Source organism: Mirounga angustirostris, unplaced genomic scaffold, assembly GCF_029215605.1.
Source record: "Mirounga angustirostris isolate CCGP_5_RB_7025 unplaced genomic scaffold, mMirAng1.0.hap1 SCAF_17, whole genome shotgun sequence".
NCBI lineage: Eukaryota > Metazoa > Chordata > Mammalia > Carnivora > Phocidae > Mirounga > Mirounga angustirostris.
Window position 1 is genome coordinate 21,097,257 of NW_026991725.1, and position 19,555 is coordinate 21,116,811.

General features: G+C 40.5%; 1 protein-coding gene, 1 long non-coding RNA gene and 1 other non-coding gene across 4 annotated transcripts in view; 2 read left to right on the forward strand and 1 right to left on the reverse strand.

Annotated features, from left to right (window-relative positions):
• The window catches only part of SPAG9 (sperm associated antigen 9), a 139,522-nt gene that overhangs the window by 7,022 nt on the left and 112,945 nt on the right, over positions 1–19,555 (forward strand). The window lies entirely within an intron of this gene.
• Positions 6,350–19,340, forward strand: LOC135362913 (uncharacterized). The gene is made up of 2 exons (XR_010408356.1): positions 6,350–11,076; positions 11,285–19,340. It is a non-coding gene; the product is annotated as an uncharacterized LOC135362913 (long non-coding RNA).
• LOC123854858 (U6 spliceosomal RNA) lies at positions 14,281–14,386 on the reverse strand. The gene has a single exon (XR_006793408.1). It is a non-coding gene; the product is annotated as a U6 spliceosomal RNA (small nuclear RNA).

A 19,555-nucleotide genomic window follows, 5' to 3' on the forward strand; every position in this document is an offset into this window, starting at 1 on the left:
CTGCCCCTCCTGGTCAATCCCTACTTCGAGACCCTTTCTGAAATGAACAATCTATTTGTTCTCTGGGGGTGTGTGTGTATGTGGTGGGGGTGATGGGGTTGTTTCCTTTTGAAATGGCAATCAGTTAACCATTGATTAGCTCTTAAGACAGATCTTATCCTTTCTTTACCTTCAGAGATTTCTGAATGTAAGTATGTAAGTGAAATGCCATTATGTGTCCTGCCTACTATGACATTCACTTTTTTACTTGGTTAAGATCACAAAAGGGGGTGCCTGGCTGACTCAGAAGAGCACGTGACTTTTGATCTGGCGGTTGTGAGTTCGAGCCCCACGTTGGGTGTAGATATTACTGAAAAAACAAAACAAAAGCTTTAAAATCACAAAAGAGAATATAAAAATGGTGAGGTACCTCGCTGGATCAGGTAGGTACCTCTAATCAGAGGATGGATTAGGAGACTAAGAACCACGCACTATATTACTGTAGTATGTGCCGTAGCTCGTTGATCCAAGAATTTTGTGCCTGAGTCTGGTTCCTGTTTCTTGGACTCCTTACCTTACCTTTTACTACACACTGCATACCTAAATCATATGGAACCTTTGATTCCCAGGAGAGCTAGTATTAGAATTTAGCCAAATATGTGTTCTGTTCTCTTGACTGTGTTAATGGCTGAGTTATTTTTAAAATACTTTTTTGCTGTACTCAGCACGCATAATGAATACAACTCTTACCTAAATAAATTACTATTAGATTGAGATAAAATATATCAACATAGACCCAGTTTAATAATATATGTAATGTGTGGGGCGCCTGGATGGCTCAGTCATTAAACATCTGCCTTCAGTTCGGGTCATGGTCACGGGGTCCTGGGATTGAGCCCCGCATCGGGCTCCCTGCTCAGCAGGAAGCCTGCTTTTCCCTCTCCCACTCCCCCTTGCTTGTGTTCCCTCTGTCACTGTTTCACCCTCTGTCAAAAAATAAAATCTTAAAAAAAAAATATATGTAATGTGTATTCAAAAAACTGATATTTAAAAATACATGTGTGTTGGGCGGCTGGTGGCTCAGTCAGTTAATCAGCAACTCTCGATTTCAGCTCAGGTAATGATCTCAGGGTCATGAAATCAAGCCCCAGGGAGGGCTCCATGCTCAGCATGGAGTCTGCTTGAGATTCTCTCTCTTCCTCTCCCTCTGTCTCTCTCCTCCCTCACTCTCTCTATCTCTCTAAAATAAATAACTAAAAATATTAAAAAAATATGTGTGTAATTCTATACATTTTGAAATTTTAGCCAGTGATATTTATTATTTATTTAAAAGATTTTATTTATTTATTTGACAGAGATACACAGAGAGAGAGGGAACACAAGCAGGGGGAGAGGGAGAGGGAGAAGCAGGCTTCCCATGGAGCAGGGAGCCCAATGTGGGCTTGATCCCAGGACCCTGGGATTATGACCTGAGCCGAAGGCGGACACTTTATAGCTGAGCCGCCCAGGGGCCCCTGGTTCCTTTTCAATGCTTCTTTTGTATAAGGTGTATAAGCAAATACATATAAATATATATACATGTTATATATGTGCATATTAACAGTAAACAAAACAAAAACACCGAGTTGTAGGCTCGGGGAATAATAGCTACAAACAAAACAGACAAGGAAGGTAGCCTGTGCTTTTTTTGAGTTTATGTTGTAATAAAGAATAAACAAGCCAGATACTATAATCATAGATTGTGACAGATGCCACTCAGGGAATTATTTATTCATTTATTTGAGAGAGAGAGAGAGGGAGAGAGAGAGAGAGCACGCACACACACGTGAACAAGAGCATGCAGGATGGGATAGAGAGAAAGAGGGAAAGAACCCCAAGCTGACTGTGTGCTGAGTGGAGAGCCCCGCGTGGGGCTCGATATCATGACCCTGAGATCATGACCTGAGCCAAAACCAAGGCGGAGGGAGAGAGAATCTCAAGTAAACTCCCTGCTGAGTGTGGAGCCCCACTCCATGCTCAATCCCAGGACCCCGAGATCACGACCTGAGCTGAACTCAAGAGTTGGCTGCTGAACTGACTGAGGCACCCAGGTGCCCCTCTTTACTTTCTTTCTCTCTCTTTCTTTCTTTCTTTCTTTCTTTCTCTCTCTCTCTCTCTCTCTCTCTCTCTCTGTTTCTTTCTCTTTCTCTCTCTCTTTCTCTCTTTCTGTCTCTTTCTTTCTTTCTCTCTCTTTCTCTTTCTGTCTTTTTCTTTCTCTTTCTCTTTCTTTCTCTCTCTCTTTCTTTCTTTCTCTCTCTCTCTCTTTCTTTCTTTCTTTTCTTTCTTTCCCCCTCTCTCTCTTTAAGTAGAATCTGTGCCCAACGTGGGGCTCAAACTCATGAACCCAAGAGTAAGAGCTGCATGCTCCACCAACTGAGCCATCCGGGCACCCCAGTTTTTCCCTTTTTTGACCACTCCGGATTCCTCTTATGTTGTTAGCTTTGGTGTTCCTTGGAGTTCTTTCTGAGGTCCCCTCTAGTCTCATTTGCACACTGCCTATTGGTATTATTCATTCCTGTGGGTTCAATTACCATTTGTTGACTGTTCCAAAATGTATATCTCATTCATTTCATGGATATTTATATAGTGCCAACTGTGTGCCTGGTATTGTGTTCCTTGGGGACACCATGGTGAGCAAAACACACGTTTCTTCTCTCATGAAGCTGACAGCCTGTTAAGAACTTTAAGGCTAGATCTCTATCTGGAGTTTCAGATCCACATTACTGTTGTTTCTTGGACATGACTATCTCCTCTGACATGTCCAAACCTGAACTTCTCTCCCAAGCTTGCTGCTCCTCTGTTCCCTGTCTTTGTAAGGGATACCGCTATCTGCCTGGCCAGATAGCTCATCATCATCCTTAACTCTTCTCTCTTCTTCTTCTTCTTCTTTTTAGAGATTTTATTTATTTATTTGTGTATGAGAGAGATTGAACACGAGCCAGGTGAGGGTCAGAGGGAGAAACAGACTCCCTGATGAGCAAGGAGCCCCATGTGGTGCTCGATCCTGGGATTGTGGTATAATGACCTGAGCCAAAGGCTGATGCTTAACATGCTGAACCACCCGGGTGCCCCAACTGTTCTCTCTTCTTTATCCCCTTTGCTACCTTGTTTTGTTTCCAACTTTTAAATATTTCTTTATATTTTTGAAATGTCTAAAGTTCCTAAGATACAAGACATTGTGATCTGGCTGCTCCTTATCTTACCAGCTTCATCTTTTCCTTTTTGAGCCATCTTACTGAACACTTGGAGTTTGTTTTGCAAATAGTATTCTTTCTCTCCAAGCCTTCTTTTTTTTTCTAATTTATTTTATTTCTTTTTATTAAAAAAATTTTTTTTTTAAAGATTTTATTTATTTGACAGAGAGAAAGCACAAGCAGGGGGAGTGGGAGAGGGAGAAGCAGGCTCCCCGCTGAGCAGGGAGCCTGATGCGGCACTCGATCCCAGGACCCCAGGATCATGACCTGAGCTGAAGGCAGATGCTTAACCATCTGAGCCACCCAGGCACCCTCTCCAGGCCTTCTTAAAAGCTGCCTACCTTTGCTTGGCACTCTGTTTCTCTTCTGTTGCCTGGCTAACAGTATTCATCTTTCAGGTTTTAATTCTGAAATGCCTTTTATGAACACCCAGATATGGATTGTGCCCATCTTATATCGTCCCACAGCATGCTCTTCCCTCCCCTCTCATAGCACTTCCAGTGTTTTAGCAAACCAACCTATGGCTTTAATTTCCCCATTAACTACTAGGAGGCAGTAGGATTTAATAGATACTTGTTAGTTGGTTGGAGGGATGGATGAATATGCTGAAGGTCAAATTGCTAAGCCTAACTATTTAAAGTTCTCTTTTGTGCATTCAAGTTATTTGTCCTTACCATTGGTGCCAAGTTATGCTAAAACTTCCAAAAAATTCTTCAATAAGTCCTTTTACTTTTTTTTTTTTTTTTAAGATTTTATTTTTATTTATTTGAGAGAGAGAATGAGAGACAGAGAGCATGAGAGGGAGGAGGGTCAGAGGGAGAAGCAGACTCCCTGCTGAGCAGGGAGCCTGATGCGGGACTTGATCCCGGGACTCCAGGATCATGACCTGAGCCGAAGGCAGTCGCTTAACCAACTGAGCCACCCAGGTGCCCAAGTCCTTTTACTTTTGTATTAAAAAAAAAAGACTTCTGGGGATAGTTATTGCAGATGCTTTACCTACATTGTCCTATACGTAGAAGATATTCTAGAACTACTTTTACATTTAAATTGAAATATTAAGATCATAGGCATTACTGGGGTGCCTGGGTGGCTCAGTCGTTAAGCGTCTGCCTTCGGCTCAGGTCATGATCCCAGGGTCCTGGGATTGAGCCCCACATCAGGCTCCCTGCTCGGCGGGAAGCCTGCTTCTCCCTCTCCCACTCCCCCTGCTTGTGTTCCCTCTCTTGCTGTGTCTCTCTCTGTCAAATAAATAAATGAAATCTTTAAAAAAAAAAAAAAGATCATAGGCATTACTTCTGTATTTCCAAAGGTTGGGCTAGGTGATCCTTTTTCATTTTTCAAAATTTATTATTTTTTGTTTATATCTTTTTTGTTTTGTTTGTTTTTGGAGGGAGTCTAGGTGATTTTTAAAAGTCATGATACTCTAATAATTTTAAACTTAATGTGGCTTCCTTTTTGTATTTTATTTTATTTTATTTTTTTAATTTTTTTTTAAAGATTTTATTTATTTATTCGAGACAGAGAATGAGATAGAGCATGAGAGGGTCAGAGGGGGAAGCAGACTCTCTGCCGAGCAGGGAGCCCGATGCAGGGAGCCCGATGCAGGACTCTATCCAGGGACTCCAGGATCATGACCTGAGCCTAAGGCAGTCGCTTAACCAACTGAGCCGCCCAGGCGCCCTCCTTTTTGTATTTTAATTAATTTTCGATTTGAGTTGCTGCTTGAAAAATACGTTTGAATAAAATTTCCACACAAATGAGGGTTAAGTGCCCAAACTTAATTTTAACTATTTGCTTATGATCTTTTTTTTTTTTAAAGATCTATTTATTTATTTGAGAGAGCGAGAATGAGAGAGAGAGAGTACATGAGAGGGGGGAGGGTCAGAGGGAGAAGCAGGCTCCTCGCTGAGCAGGGAGCCCGATGCGGGACTCGATCCCGGGACTCCGGGATCATGACCTGAGCCGAAGGCAGTCGCTTAACCAACTGAGCCACCCAGGTGCCCCCTATTTGCTTATGATCTTTTGATAGACATTTTTTCCCCTAAGATTTTATTTATTTATTTATTTGAGAGAGAGAATGAGTGACCAAAGCAGTCGCTTAACCAACTGAGCCACCCAGGTGCCCTAACAACATTTATTTTTGAAGAATGTTTCATTCTGAAGAACAGGGAATATTTTATTTCTTGGGCATTAAAACATATATTGGTTAAAAGCCTCCACTAGTTTATTATGATATAATAAAATTTCTAATTTCTATTATCAGATCTTTAGTTTGAATTTTCTTTCAGTTACCTGTTGCCCTAGCCTCATTTTTTGTTACTGCTACCTATTCAAAAACAAATACCTTTTGAAAAGTTAAACAGGTTGCACAGAAGTGTGGAATCAAATATAACAGGCTTTTGTAAAACCAGAAGGGTAACTTTTTAAAAAGGCTATTGTTTGTCTATGGTTCTACTATGAAAATAGTCTACTTGAACTTGTTTGATGTGATTTGGGAAACATTTAACAGAGATTACCCACTTATTTGTGGCTCTGTTAGTTTTAACTCTTTAAAGAATATTTTTGTGCTGGGATAGGAATTCATCCAGTAATTTACTCAGTGTTAACTACCTCTAAGCTAGCTGAGGGCCAGGAAGCGAGCAAAGATTTCTGAAGAGGTAAAATGAATGTCTCAAATTTTGTGTAGTAAAGTTCATGATCTTGGCCTACTGAATAAACATTTAAAGGCAAAGCACTTATTCATAGTATCCTTATGCTATTCTATTCTGTTCTGTTCTATTCTATTCTAATTTAAGAGAATGTGTGCCTGTGAGGAGCAGGGGGAGAGGGAGAGAGAGCATCCCAAAGGGGGCTCTGTGCCCAGCATGGAGCCTGATGTGAGGCTAGATCTCAGGACCCTGAGATCATGACCTGAGGTGAAACCAAGAGTCAGATGCTGGGGTGCCTGGGTGGCTCCGTTGGTTAAGAGATCGAGCATTGAGCGTCTGCCTTCAGTTTGGGTATGCATGATCCCTGGGTCCTGGGATGGAGCCCCGCATCGGCTCCCTGCTCTGTGGGAAGCCTGCTTCTCTCTCTCCCACTCCCCCTGCTTGTGTTCCCTCTCTCACTGTCTCTCTGTCAAATACATAAATAAAATCTTAAAAAAAAAAAGTCTGATGGCTAACCAACTAACCGACTGAGCCACCCAGTATCCTTATTTATGTATGTATTTATTTATTTATGAAAGATTTTATTTATTTGATACACAGAGAGAGCACAAACAGGGGGAGCGGCAGGCAGAGGGAGAGGGAGAAGCACTGATGCGGGGCTCGACCCAGGATGCTGGGATCATGACCTGAGCTGAAGGCAGATGCTTAAATGACTGAGCCACTCAGGTGCCCCAGTATCCTTTATTTTATTTTATTTTATTTATTTTTATTTTTTACTTTTTACTTGAAAGTGTGTTTTTGTTTTATTTTTAAGATTCTGTTCATTTATTTGACAGGGAAAGCACAAGCCAGGGGGATTGGGAGAGGGAGAAGCAGACTCCCTGCTGAGCAGGCAGCCCAGTGCAGGGCTCCATCCCAGGGATCATAACCTGAGCTGAATACACTTAACCGACTCAGCCACCTAGATGCCCCAAGTATCGGTATTTTAAGTAAAATAGTTTCTTAGCCCTCAACAGGTTATAAACAACAAATTAAGAGAGTATCTATTAGAGATAAGTACTTATATATAACAAATGGCAGGTATCTCTGAAGCAGGATACTGAAAATTATAAAAAGTGGCTAAGGGCAGTGCAGTGTCAAAGGGCAAGGGCAATAGGGTCAGATTGCCTTAGTTCAAGTCCTGGCTCTATTACTTCCTAGCTTTGAAATCATGGACAGGTTTCTTAATGCCAAACCTCAATTTCTTTTTTTTCTTTTTGAAGGTTTTGCTTATTTGACAGAGAGAGAGCGCAAGCACAAATAGGGAGAGGAGGAGAAGGAGAAGGAGGTTTCCCGCGGAGCAGGGAGCCCAATGCGGGGGCTTGATCCCAGGACCCTGGGATCATGACCTGAGCCAAAGGCAGATGCCCAACTGAGTGAGCCACCCAGGCGCCCCGAAACCTCAATTTCTTAATTATAAGTAGGGATAATAATAGTAACAACCTTAGTAAGGTTGTTGTGAGGATTATACAAGAAAAATGAGCTTTTCAAAGCCCCAGGCATTTGGCTAATAAGTACTAAATGTTACCTGTATTTCTGATATCTACCTATCTATCCATCTCATTTATTTATTTATAAAACAGATGTTAATTAAGCACTCTGTGTCCAGACCAGAGGTACAAGAATGAATAGTCCAGGGTATTGCTCTTGAGGAGCTCATAGTCTAGTGGGGGGAGGCTAATGTAAATAACTAGGGCAGCTTTATGTAAGTATTTTTATTTTATTTTATTTTTTTTAAAGATTTTATTTATTTGACAGAGAGAAAGAGATAGTGAGAGAGGGAACACAAGCCAGGGAGTATGTGAGAGGGAGAAGCAGGCTTCCTGCTGAGCAGGGAGCTGGACGTGGGGCTCCATCCCAGGACCCTGGGATCATGACCTGAGTCGAAGGCTGACGCGCTTAATGGTTGAGCCACTCAGGTGCCCCTTTATGTAAGTATTTTAAACAAGTATTGTATATACAAGATGCTATATATAGGAATAAGTTCATAGAGACAGGGTGGCATTTAACTGGGTTATATGTCACAAATCCAAAGTATGAAGGGTTTGATAGTGTGTGACTATTCAGAAAACTACAAAAACATGACATTTATTTTTCCTATATTTAAGTAGTAAATATTAATTTTCCATATGTTCTTTGATAATGTACTAGTACTTCTGCCACATAGGGGAGTGGCAAGAATTGAGGTTGAACAGATAATCAGGTGTCAGAAAGTAAGGGACAGTATTTTCAAATTTCTTGAAGGCATCACATACTGTAATACAGTATGGCTTATAATTGTGCTTCACGGTGATTCATAATGATGCTTCTTCCCAACATGAGGTTACATTTTATTTGTTATGCTCTCTTTTAAGGAGGTAGGTGTGTATGAAATTCTAGAAACATTTTGAATTAAAACATGTGATAAAATTGTTTTGGTTCTTCAGATTCTCTTAAAAATATGGTTATGAAGACTACTTCATTTCTTAGTGATACTGTCAACTGATAGTATTAATATTGTTGACCTTGAACATTTTCATTCCCCTAACAGACTGCATTTATTTTAATTCAGGTAACTTGATTTTTTATTCCTGTGAAAATTGCACTTTATTTAGTTGTCAACATATTTTTTTCCTTAAAAAAATTTTTTTTTTAAAGATTTTATTTATTTATTTGACAGAGAGAGACACAGCAAGAGAGGGAACACAAGCAGAGGGAGTGGGAGAGGGAGAAGCAGGCTTCCTGCTGAGCAGGGAGCCCGATGTGGGGCTCGATCCCAGGACCCAGGAATCATGACCTGAGCCGAAGGCAGATGCTTAACCACTGAGCCACCCAGGCGCCCCATTCCTTAAAATTTTTATTGTGGTAAAATATACATAGCGTAGGGCCTCCTGGGTGGCTCTCCTTGTATACTCCCTTGTAGGTCTCCTGATCCATGAACCTGATGCTTTCCATTTATTTAGTATAACAATGTTTTGTTGTTGTCAGAGTAAAAGTTTTGCTTTTTTTTTTTTTTTTTTAAGATTTTATTTATTTGACAGAGAGAGATACAGCGAGAGGAGGAACACAAGCAGGGGGAGAGGGAGAGGGAGAAGCAGGCTTCCTGCCGAGCAGGGAGCCCGATCGATCCCAGGACCCTGGGACCATGACCTGAGCCGAAGGCAGACGCTTAATGAATGAGCCACCCAGGCGCCCCTAAAAGTTTTGCATTTCTTTTGTTAAATTTACTTCTAGGCATTTAGTTCTTTTACCCTTAAGTATTGCCCTTGTATATGTATATACAAGTCTCTTATCAGATATATGACTTGCTAATATGTTCTCCCATTCTGTGTGTTGTCTTTTTACTTTCTTTTTTTTTTTTAAGTAGTTTCTACACCCAATGTGGGGCTTGAACTCATGACCCCAAAATCAAGAGACACATGCTCTACCGACTGACTCAGCCAAGTCCCCCCACCTTTATACTTTCTTTTTTTTCTTTTTAAGATTTTATTTATTTATTTGACAGAGACACAGCCAGAGAGGGAACACAAGCAGGGGGAGAGGGAGAGGGAGAAGCAGGCTTCCCGCCGAGCAGGAAGCCTGATGCAGGGCTTGATCCCAGGACCCTGTGACCATGACCCGAACTGAAGGCAGAGGCTTAACGACTGAGCCACCCAGGCGCCCCCCCCCCCCCTTTTTACTTTCTTGATAATGTCCTTTGAAACACAAAAGTTTTTAATTTTGTTGAAGTCCAGTTTTATCTATTTGTTTCTTTTATTGCCTGTGCTCTTTGTGTATATAGAAGAAACCATTGCCTAGATCGATGTTATAAGAATTTTACACCTACGATTTCTTCTCAGAGTGTTATAGTTTTAGGTCTTAGATTTAGGTGTTTGACCCATTTTGAGTTGTTTTTAACATATGGAGTCCAAATTAATTCCTTTGCATGTGGATATCCAGTTGTCCCAGTAGCATTTGCTGATGAGACCATTCTTTTCCCAGTGAATTATCTTGATACCCTTGTTGAAATTTAATTGACTGTAAATCTGAGGGTTTCTTTCTGGACTCTCAGTTGTATTCTTTTGATCTATATATCTATCCTAAGCCAGTACTACCCTGTTGTGATTACTGTTGTTTTGTAATAAGTTTTGAATTTGAGGAATATGTCCTCCAACTTTGTTCTTCTTCTTTTTTTTTTTTTTAATTTTTTATTGTTATTGTTCCTCTTTTTTTAAGATTATTTTGGTCATTCTGGGTCCCTAGAATTTCCATATGATTTTTAGGATCAGTTTGTCAATTTCTGCAAAGAAGCTCTCTTGGGTTTCCATAGGGATTTTGTTTAATTTGTAGATCAGTTTGGAGAGTATTGCCATCTTACCAATATTAGGTCTCCTGTTCCATGAACATGATGCTTTCCATTTATTTAGTTTTTTAGTTTCTTTCAACAATGTTTTGTTGTTGCCAATAAAAGTTTTGCATTTCTTTTGTTAAATTTACTTTTAGGCATTTAGTTCTTTTTGATGCTTTTGTAAATGGATTTGTTTCCTTTACTGCAAAAAAAAGTTATTTATTTATTTTTTAAAAAAGATTTTATTTATTTATTTGACAGAGAGAGAGACAGCGAGAGAGAGAACACAAGCAGGGGGAGTGGGAGAGGGAGAAGCAGGCTTCCTGCTGAGCAGGGAGCCCGATGCGGGGCTCGATCCCAGGACCCTGGGATCATGACCTGAGCCGAAGGCAGACGCTTAACAACTGAGCCACCCAGGCGCCCCCAAAAAGTTATTTTTTTATTTTTAAATTTTTTATTTTTTTAAAAGATTTTATTTATGTGAGAGAGAGAGAGACCATGAACAGGGGGGAGGGGCAGAGGGAGAGGCAGAAGCGTAGTCCACGCTGAGCAGGGAGCCTGACGTGGGACTTGATCCTAGGACCCCAGGATCATCACCTGAGCCCAAGGCAGACAGTTAACCAACTGAGTCAAGCAGGCACCCCGAGTTATTCTTTAAAAAAAAAAAAGATTTATTTTATTTATTTATTTGAGAGAGAGAGAGTGCATGTGTACACAGGTGTGCAAGCCAGGAGAGGGGCAGAGGAGAGGAAGGAGAGAAGCAGACTCCCCTCGGAGCATGGAACCTGACATGGGGCTCAATCCCAGGGCCCCAAGATGATGACCTGAGCCAAAATCAGGAGTTGGATGCCTAACCGACTGAGCCACCCAGGTACCCCTAATTATTCTTTTTTCCCCCTAATTACTATTCTTAAGGTAAACTCTACCCACAATGTGGGGCTTGAACTCATGACCCCAAGATCAAGAGTAGCATGCTCTACTGACTGAGCAAAGCAGGAGCCCCTTAATTTTCTGATCATTGCAAATGTTTAGAAATACACTTTTTTTTTTTTTAAAGATTTTATTTATTTATTTGACAGAGAGAGACACAGCGAGAGAGGGAACACAAGCAGGGAGAGTGGGAGACGGAGAAGCAGGCTTCCCACTGAGCAGGGAGCCAGATGCAGGGCTCGATCCCAGGACCCCGGGATCATGACCTGAGCTGAAGGCAGACATTCAACGACTGAGCCACCCAGGTGCCCCTCGAAAGACACTTAATTTTTTGTATATTGATCTTGTATCCTGCTGAACTTATTTATTCTTTTTTTTTTTTTTTAAAGATTTTATTTATTTATTCGTGAGAGACCGAGAGAGAGAGAGAGAGGCAGAGGGAGAAGCAGGCTCCCAAGGAGCAGGGAGCCCGATGCGGGACTCGATCCCAGGACGCTGGGATCACTACCTGAGCCGAAGGCAGACGCTTAACCATCTGAGCCACCCAGGCGCCCTGAACTTATTTATTCTAATAGATTTTTAAATATACATTATCATGTCATCTGCAAATAGAGGTAGTTTTACTTCTGTTTCTACAATCTGGATGCCTTTTATTTAATTTTCCTGCCTAAATACCCTAATTAGAACCTCCTGGTACAATATGGAATAGAACTGGCAAGAGTAAAATTTTTGTCTTGTTTCTGATCTTATGGGGAAAGCATTCAGTCTTTACCCATGAAATATGAGGTAGTTGTGGGGTTTTGTAGATGCTTTTTGAGGGAGTTCCTTTCTATTCCTTGTTTGTAGAGTTTTCTCTACATTTCATTTTTTCATTATGAAGAGATGCTGAATTTTTTCAAGTGCTTTTTCTGTAACTATTTAGATAAGCCAGTGCTGTTCAGATATATTTTTAGGTCTGTGTGTGTGTGTGTGTGTAACATCTGGAAATAACAAGACACAAGTCTAATTTTATAACTAAAGTTTGAATAGTATAAAATTAATTTTTAAAAAAGGCATATGTGTACACCTAAAATTAAAACTATATGTGAAAAGCTAAAATAATGACCATATCCCCTCCTTGGTAGGATGGTTAGGGAAGGCCACAGGGGACATAACATTTCAGTTATGATATGAAGGATGAGGAAGAGACCATCAAAGGAGAGTGTCCTAGACAAAGGAAATGAGGCTCTGAGGTAGGAAACAATTTAAAATCAGGAGTCAGCCAATGTAGAGGAAAGGGAGGGGATGAGGTAGGAGAATCATGGAGGAGCTGCTCACTCACTGGGCCTTATGGGCTAAGGTAGAGTTTAGAAGTCTACACTTGTGTTGTAGCAGGAAGCCATTGATGATCTTCAGTCAAAGCCATAAAATGTGTCTTTAATTCATACTAAAGTATTTGTAGTGAAATCTTATGATGCTGAGGTTTGTTGGGGGAAAAGAGGAAGAATATAGACAAAACAGGATGTGCCATGTGCTGATAATTGTTGAAATTAGGTGATGGTATATAGGGGTTTATTATACTGTTCTCTCCTCCATTATGCATGTTTGAAAATTCCCAATACCATTAAAAAACAAGACACAGAAAACAACTGAAAAGAAAAATTATCCACTGTTGTTGGTTTTTTTTTTTTTAAGATTTTATTTATTCATTTGAGAGAGAGCTAGAGAGAGAAGAGAGCATGAATGGAGGGAGGGGCAGACAGAGAAGGGGAGGGAGAATCAGACTCCCCACTGAGCGGGCAGTCCAACAGTGGGGTTCAGTCCCAGGACTCTGATATCATAACCTGACCTAAGTCAGATGTTTAATTTACTGAGCCACCCAGGTGCCCCTCCCTGTTTTTTTCTTTGTAGATAATTTTTAGATTTTCTTCAGTACTATAGACTTCTTTTCAGGATAACATTTTCTGAATTTTCTTAGTAATATAAACATTTTTAAAATAGTCAAGTGTTGAAATAAGTCACAGTGTCAGGTTTTAAGATGTGTAAATTAATTAACTCAGAAATGTAAAATATTGATCACATACCTACAGAAGCACAAAACTGTGAGTCAGTAAAGAATTACTTGGCTGGTCTGGTAAACTTTAGAGTGCTATACCGTTTCTGGTTTTATCAGTATGGTAATCAATTCCTGCTTGATAGTCTCTGTCATAGGCCAATGAGTTTCGATTCTTGTTTCTTGGGGTAAGACAGTAGAAAATGAATGTTCTCTGTGTGCTGTGGTAGTCCGTCACAAGGGCTAAAAGGAATATGAAATATACAGGCGCAAGAATAGTGTAGCTCATGTGGAATAAATGGTCATGTTCAATTACATTTATACAGTTATGGATGACAGTTTGGGCAATGAGTAATTCTTTTTGTGTGTGTGAGTAAAATTCACATGTGTTGTACTTGTTTGGCTATTTTGTCTAAAGGTTTTTTTTGTTTTTATTTACTTTTCCTGTTAATAAATGCAATACATGCTCTTTGTGATAAACAAAACAGAATCAAAGCATTATAGAAATACTTCTAGAATCCTGCCTATTAGAGAAACCTCACTTTTTTTTTTAAAGATTTATTTTAGAGAGCAAGAGCCTTACCCCCTCTTCCCCCCCGCCCCGGGGAGGGGGGAAGAGGGGGCAGTAGCAGAGGGAGAGGAAGAAGCAAACTTTTCCCTGAGCAGGAGCCTGACCCATGAGCTCAATCCCAGGACCCCGAGATCATGACCTGAACTGAAGTCAGATGCTTAACCAACTGAGCCACCCAGGCGCCCCTCCCTGTATCTTGCCCACACTTGACACTCTCAGACTTTTTGGCTTTAGTTTCTAATCTGATATTTGTGAAACAACCTTTAAATTTGTTTTTCTCAGATCACTACTCTGGTTGAGTATATTTTCTTATATTTATTGGTGATCTGCTTGCCTTTTCTGTGAATTGCCTGTTCAGTTTCATTTACTCATAACTGGCAACAACCTGTGTCTGTCTGGATAGATCTAAATTATTCTTTACAATGGCTTTATAGTATTCCCTTATATGATCATCAACGGCTATAACAGACCATTGGGGGAAAAGGACTGGAGAACCTATACTTAATTATTTTTAGAAATTTTAATTCCAGTACAGTAAATATAAAAATTTGGAATGCTTCACAAATTTGTGTGTCATCCTTGTGCTGAGGCCATGCTAATCTTCTCTGTATGTCCTAATTTTAGTATATGTGCTGCTGAAGCTAACATGGGAATCTGTACTTTAAATTAGACCTAAGAGATGTATCATCCAAAAGCAACATAGGGACTTTGTTTGCATCCTGGCTATGAACATTTATGAGACAGCCAGGAAAATCTGAATGGTGACTGGATATTCCCTATTATTTCATTAAGGATTGAGAAATGGTGCTATTGTAACTTAGTTATTCCTTCAGCATTTTTTACCTAATTTTCTTATAAAAGAGAACCTCTCCCTCATCAACTGTTTGATTACCCTAAGGTATAGTTTGTGCAAGAAAGATAGGATAAGTGCTATATTATTCAGTTCATACTTTCGTAATTTCCAGGAGCTCTTCCTTCTTCTTGCTCTTCCCCTACCCCCACCTCTTTCTAAAAATAGCATACTGTTCTGATTTCATGGATGTAATGACTTTTCTTTGGTCTTTGACTATATTAATTATAGTTTTCATTTGTTCCTGTTTTGTCTGTTTCCTCAGAGTCCCATTTTCTTCCTGGTAGTTTTGGTCTCTTTCAGGTTGGAGCTTCACGTGCCTGATAACCAGTAATTATCCCTTCATGTTTTAAGCATGAGGCACTAAAAAAAGGAGGGCCAGAAGCTTTGTGTGCCTGGAAGCAGTTTATTGCCAATTGGGAACCCAGATTTCAGTATCCCATGGTCTTTTTGCTCAGAGGCATTTGAGTTTTGCCAAGGAAAGATAATGTCATGGGGAGTGGAGTGGTAGATAAGCCTAGTCATTATGAGAATCTGGGTGAGGGCCAGAATGGAAAGGGGGCTATCAGTGTTGCTTCTTGGTATATAGATTTTCACTTAATTCTTTTCTTTTCATTTAGCACCTATTTGTTAGGGGTATTCCCTTGTGTAGAATCTCTCTTATTGAGGGGTGCCTGGGTGGGTGGCTCAGATGGTTAAGCATCTGCCTTCAGCTCAGGTCATGATCTCCGGGCCCTGGGATTGAGCCCCTACTTGGGGTTCCTGCTCTGTGGGGTGTCTTCTCCTTCTCCCTCTGCCCCTCCCCTCTGCACTTGTGCTCACACGCCTGCTCTCTCTCTCAAATGAATTAATTAAATCTTAAAAAAAATAGAATCTCTTACTGAGTCTATTCAGAAAACAGATTTCTTGTCTTCTGTGTGGGTAGACAGGAGGGCCACCTGGCTCCTCTGGGATGGCACTGGGGATGTATTAGGGATGTTACTCACTTTTACTAGTGCATCCAACTGGGCCACTTGTATGCCCCACCTTTTTTTTTTTTCCCCCAGTAAGTTCTATGCCCAGTACGGGGCTTGAACTCATGACCCCCCCCCCCCTGCCCCCGAGATCAGGAGCTGCATGCTCTACCTACTGAGACTGAGCCAGCCAGGCACCCCTAGTTGGTTGTCTTAAACAGGATCAAATAAGATGGTTCACATATTTACATTGGTTAATGTTTCTTAAATTTCTCTTAATCTCTAACAGCTCTCCATTTTTTCCCCCTTGCTAATGAGTTTTGAAGAAACTGGACCATTTGTATTTTGAAAATTTTCCACATTTTGGATTGGAGGGGGAAATCATATCCTTTGGGTATTGTTTAATATGGTCTATCCTCTTGGGGTTCCTGGCTGGCTCAGTTGGAAGAGCATGCGACTTTTGATCTTGGGTTTGTGAGTTTGAGCCCCACCGTGGGTATAGAGATTAGCTAAATAAATAAATTAAAAACTTTAAAAAATATATGGTTTCTCATTTCTTAAAGATACTACATTGAAAAACAATTACATTTAATGGAACTAATTATTATCAAATGGAATTTGATAATAATTACCTAATGTAATGCAATATTTTCCTTCTCCCACTCTGCAGAGTAAATGTGGGGATACTTAGCATTAATAAGTTGTCAGCCTTTTATTTGGTGGTATTATTTTTTAGACAACTACTGTAGTCAAAGTTACTAATAAAGGGCTTTTCTTTTTTTGGCTCTTGCATCTTTACTCCCAATTAGGAACAGTCTCTAGGGACTTTTTTTTTTTGAAACTTCGGGTGCTTGCCTTTTCAAAGTATTCATTTGTTTTCTCCAGAACAGTGGGGCAAAACAGCCCCTATAAGCCATCTGGACTTGAAACCATTTTGCTTCGTCACAAAGCTTATTCTTTTTAGATCCTGACATAAGTCTGTATTGTTTACTGACTTTTTTTTTTTTTTTAACAGTGTCTAGTTGCTCCCAGGAGAGTACTGTCTGAAGTTATGTCAATGTTGTTGGCTGATTAGTAATTGAGAGGGGAAAGGGGCATTTAGTGAAGAGGGGTTTATCTTTTATCATACATGCTAAAAAAGCCCATGCATGGGCTCTTACCCTTTCCACCCAACACTTTTTTAAAAAAGATGTGCAAGAGAGAAGACATAAAGACAAAGACACAGAGGGTTGGGGGAGATGTGTGCCCTACAGCAACATTCCTGAGAGATTTGACAAACTGCTATGCAGAAGGGGAGTAACCAGAATTTTCCAGGGGTTGAATGCTCTTGGAATTTGAAAAACTGCTGCTCTCCTGCCTTGATTTTTGTTGTTGTTGTCATTGTTTCAAGTTTTTGTTTAAAGATTTTACTTATTGGACGCCTGGGTGGCTCAGTTGGTTAAGCGACTGCCTTCGGCTCAGGTCATGATCCTGGAGTCCCTGGATCGAGTCCCGCATCGGGCTCCCTGCTCAGCGGGGGGTCTGCTTCTCCCTCTGACCCTCCCCCCTCTCATGTGCTCTCTCTCATTCTCTCTCTCTCAAATAAATAAATAAAATCTTAAAAAAAAAAAAAAGATTTTACTTATTTATTTGACAGAGAGAGTACAAGCAGAGGGACCGAGAGGGAGAGGGAGAAGCAGACCCCCTGCTAAGCAGGGAGTCTCATGAGGGGCTCAATCCCAGGACCTGGGAACATGACCTGAGCCAAAGGCAGATGCTTAACCAACTGAGCCACCCAGGCGCCCCTTAAGTTTTTGTTTAAATTCTAATTAGTTAACGTATAGTGTAATATTGGTTTCGGGAGTACTGCCTTGATTTTGATATTGCCCTAACCCCCCCAGCATTTGCCAAATGTAGTGGAGGGTGACCAACTTGATAAAGTTTGCCACTAAAAAGAAGTTAAGGCACATTTAATCAGTTATGATTGGCCATAGGCTTCTTATGAGCTTTCATATACTTTTTCCCCCCCTCCTTCAAAATGTTTCTGGCTAGGGTAATGCCTCAAGCCTTATTTCCTTTGCATAAAAATAATGCATTATATGCAAATTTTGGTGATAAAAGGAATTTTAGTTGGGTTGGGAACTTTTGTTTTTTTATTAAAGATTTGACAGAGAGATAGCAAGAGCAGGAACACAAGCAGGGGGAGTGGGAGAGGGAGAAGCAAACTTCCCGTTGAGCAGGCATCTGGCGGATGCAGGGCTCAGATGCAGGGCTCGATCCCTGTACTCTGGGATCATGACCTAGGCGAAAGGCAGATGCTTAACTAAGCTACCTAGGCGCCCCTTGCTATTATTTTAATATGTGCCTCCAAATCTTTTCTTTATTCCTCCAGTTTTTTATGATCATGCTACCTGTAATGTTTTATATCAAAAAAGCCCTTAAGGAATGTATGAAAAAATAATACTTTTCATACATTTTCTAAATACTTTAAACATTTTTTTTTTTTTAAGATTTTATTTATTTATTTGACAGAGAGAGACACAGAGGGAACACAAGCAGGGGGAGTGGGAGAGGGAGAGGCAGGCTCCCCACTGAGCAGGGAGCCAGATGCGGGGCTCGATCCCAGGACCCTGGGATCATGACCTGAGCCGAAGGCAGACGCTTAACCATCTGAGCCACCCAGGCGCCCCTCTAAATACTTTAATCCACATTGTTAACCTGCAGTTGGGTTGTGCCAGTTACACCCCAAATAATGAGATAATTTATTTAGAAATAAATATCCTGTGTGTGCAGGTGCATACCTCACAGGTAGCTCCCCTTGATATTAAAAATAAATTCTATTACCCATAGCTACCTCCTTTTTTTTTAAGTTTTTATTTAAATTCCAGTTAGTTAATATACAGTGTTATATTAGTTTCAGGTGTACAATATAGGGACTGAGCACTTCCATACATCACCCGGTACTCATCACAAGTGTACTCCTTAATCGCCATCATCTATTTCACCCATCCCCCTGATGTGATTTGAAGTGGGGTTCAGCAAAGAAAGAATTCTTGAAACATTTTCGGTGGAGAAAGGTGGTTTTATTATAGTACGGGGATAGGACTCGTGGGCAAACAATGCTGCACTGGGATTGTGAAGAGCAGTTGATCATATACTTAGGAATTGGGGGAGGTGAAGACAAAAGGAAGTTTCCAAAAGGATTTTCCTATGTCAAAGAAGACTTACAGGATCCTGGAGGCCTAGCTATTATCAAGCTAAGGTTGTTTTTCCTCTAGCAAGGCATTGACGTTAAGATTGGGAGTTCCTGGAGGAATGTCATAGTTTGTCTGCCTCAAGTATTTGTCAAAGGGCTACAGGTTATAAGAAAACTTATTTTTCTTTTTAAGATTTTATTTATTTATGTGAAAGAGAGAGAGAGAGCATGAGTGGGGTAAGGGGCAGAGGGAGAAATGGACTCCCCGCCAAGCAAGGACCCTGACGTGGGGCTCGATCCTGGGGCTCCAGGGTCATGACCTGAGCCAAAGGCAGAGGCTTAACCAACTGAGCCACCCAGGCGCCCCAGAAAACTTAATTTCATCTACATTTTTTTTGCCTTTGTTCTCTACATCACCCCCAACCACCTCCCTTCTGGTAACCATCAGTTCGTTCTCTGTAGTTACAAGTCTGTTTCTTGGTTTGCCTGTCTCTTTTCTTTTTCCCTTTGCTCGTTATCCTGTTTCTTAAAATCCACATATGAGTGAAGTCATATGGTCTTTGTCTTTCTCTGACTTATTTCACTTAGCATTATATTCTCTAGTTCCATCCATCTTGTTGCAAATGGCAAAAATTCATTCTTTTTTATGGCTAATTTTCCATTATATATATATATATATATATAAAACACATCTTCTTTATCCATTCATCAATCAGTGAACACTTGGGCTATTTATTTCCATAATTTTGCTGTTGTAGATACCTACCCCCTTTGTTTATCCCAGATAAGCAATTATCACCATCCGCCATTGGTTAAACTAGAAATCTGTCCTTTTTCCT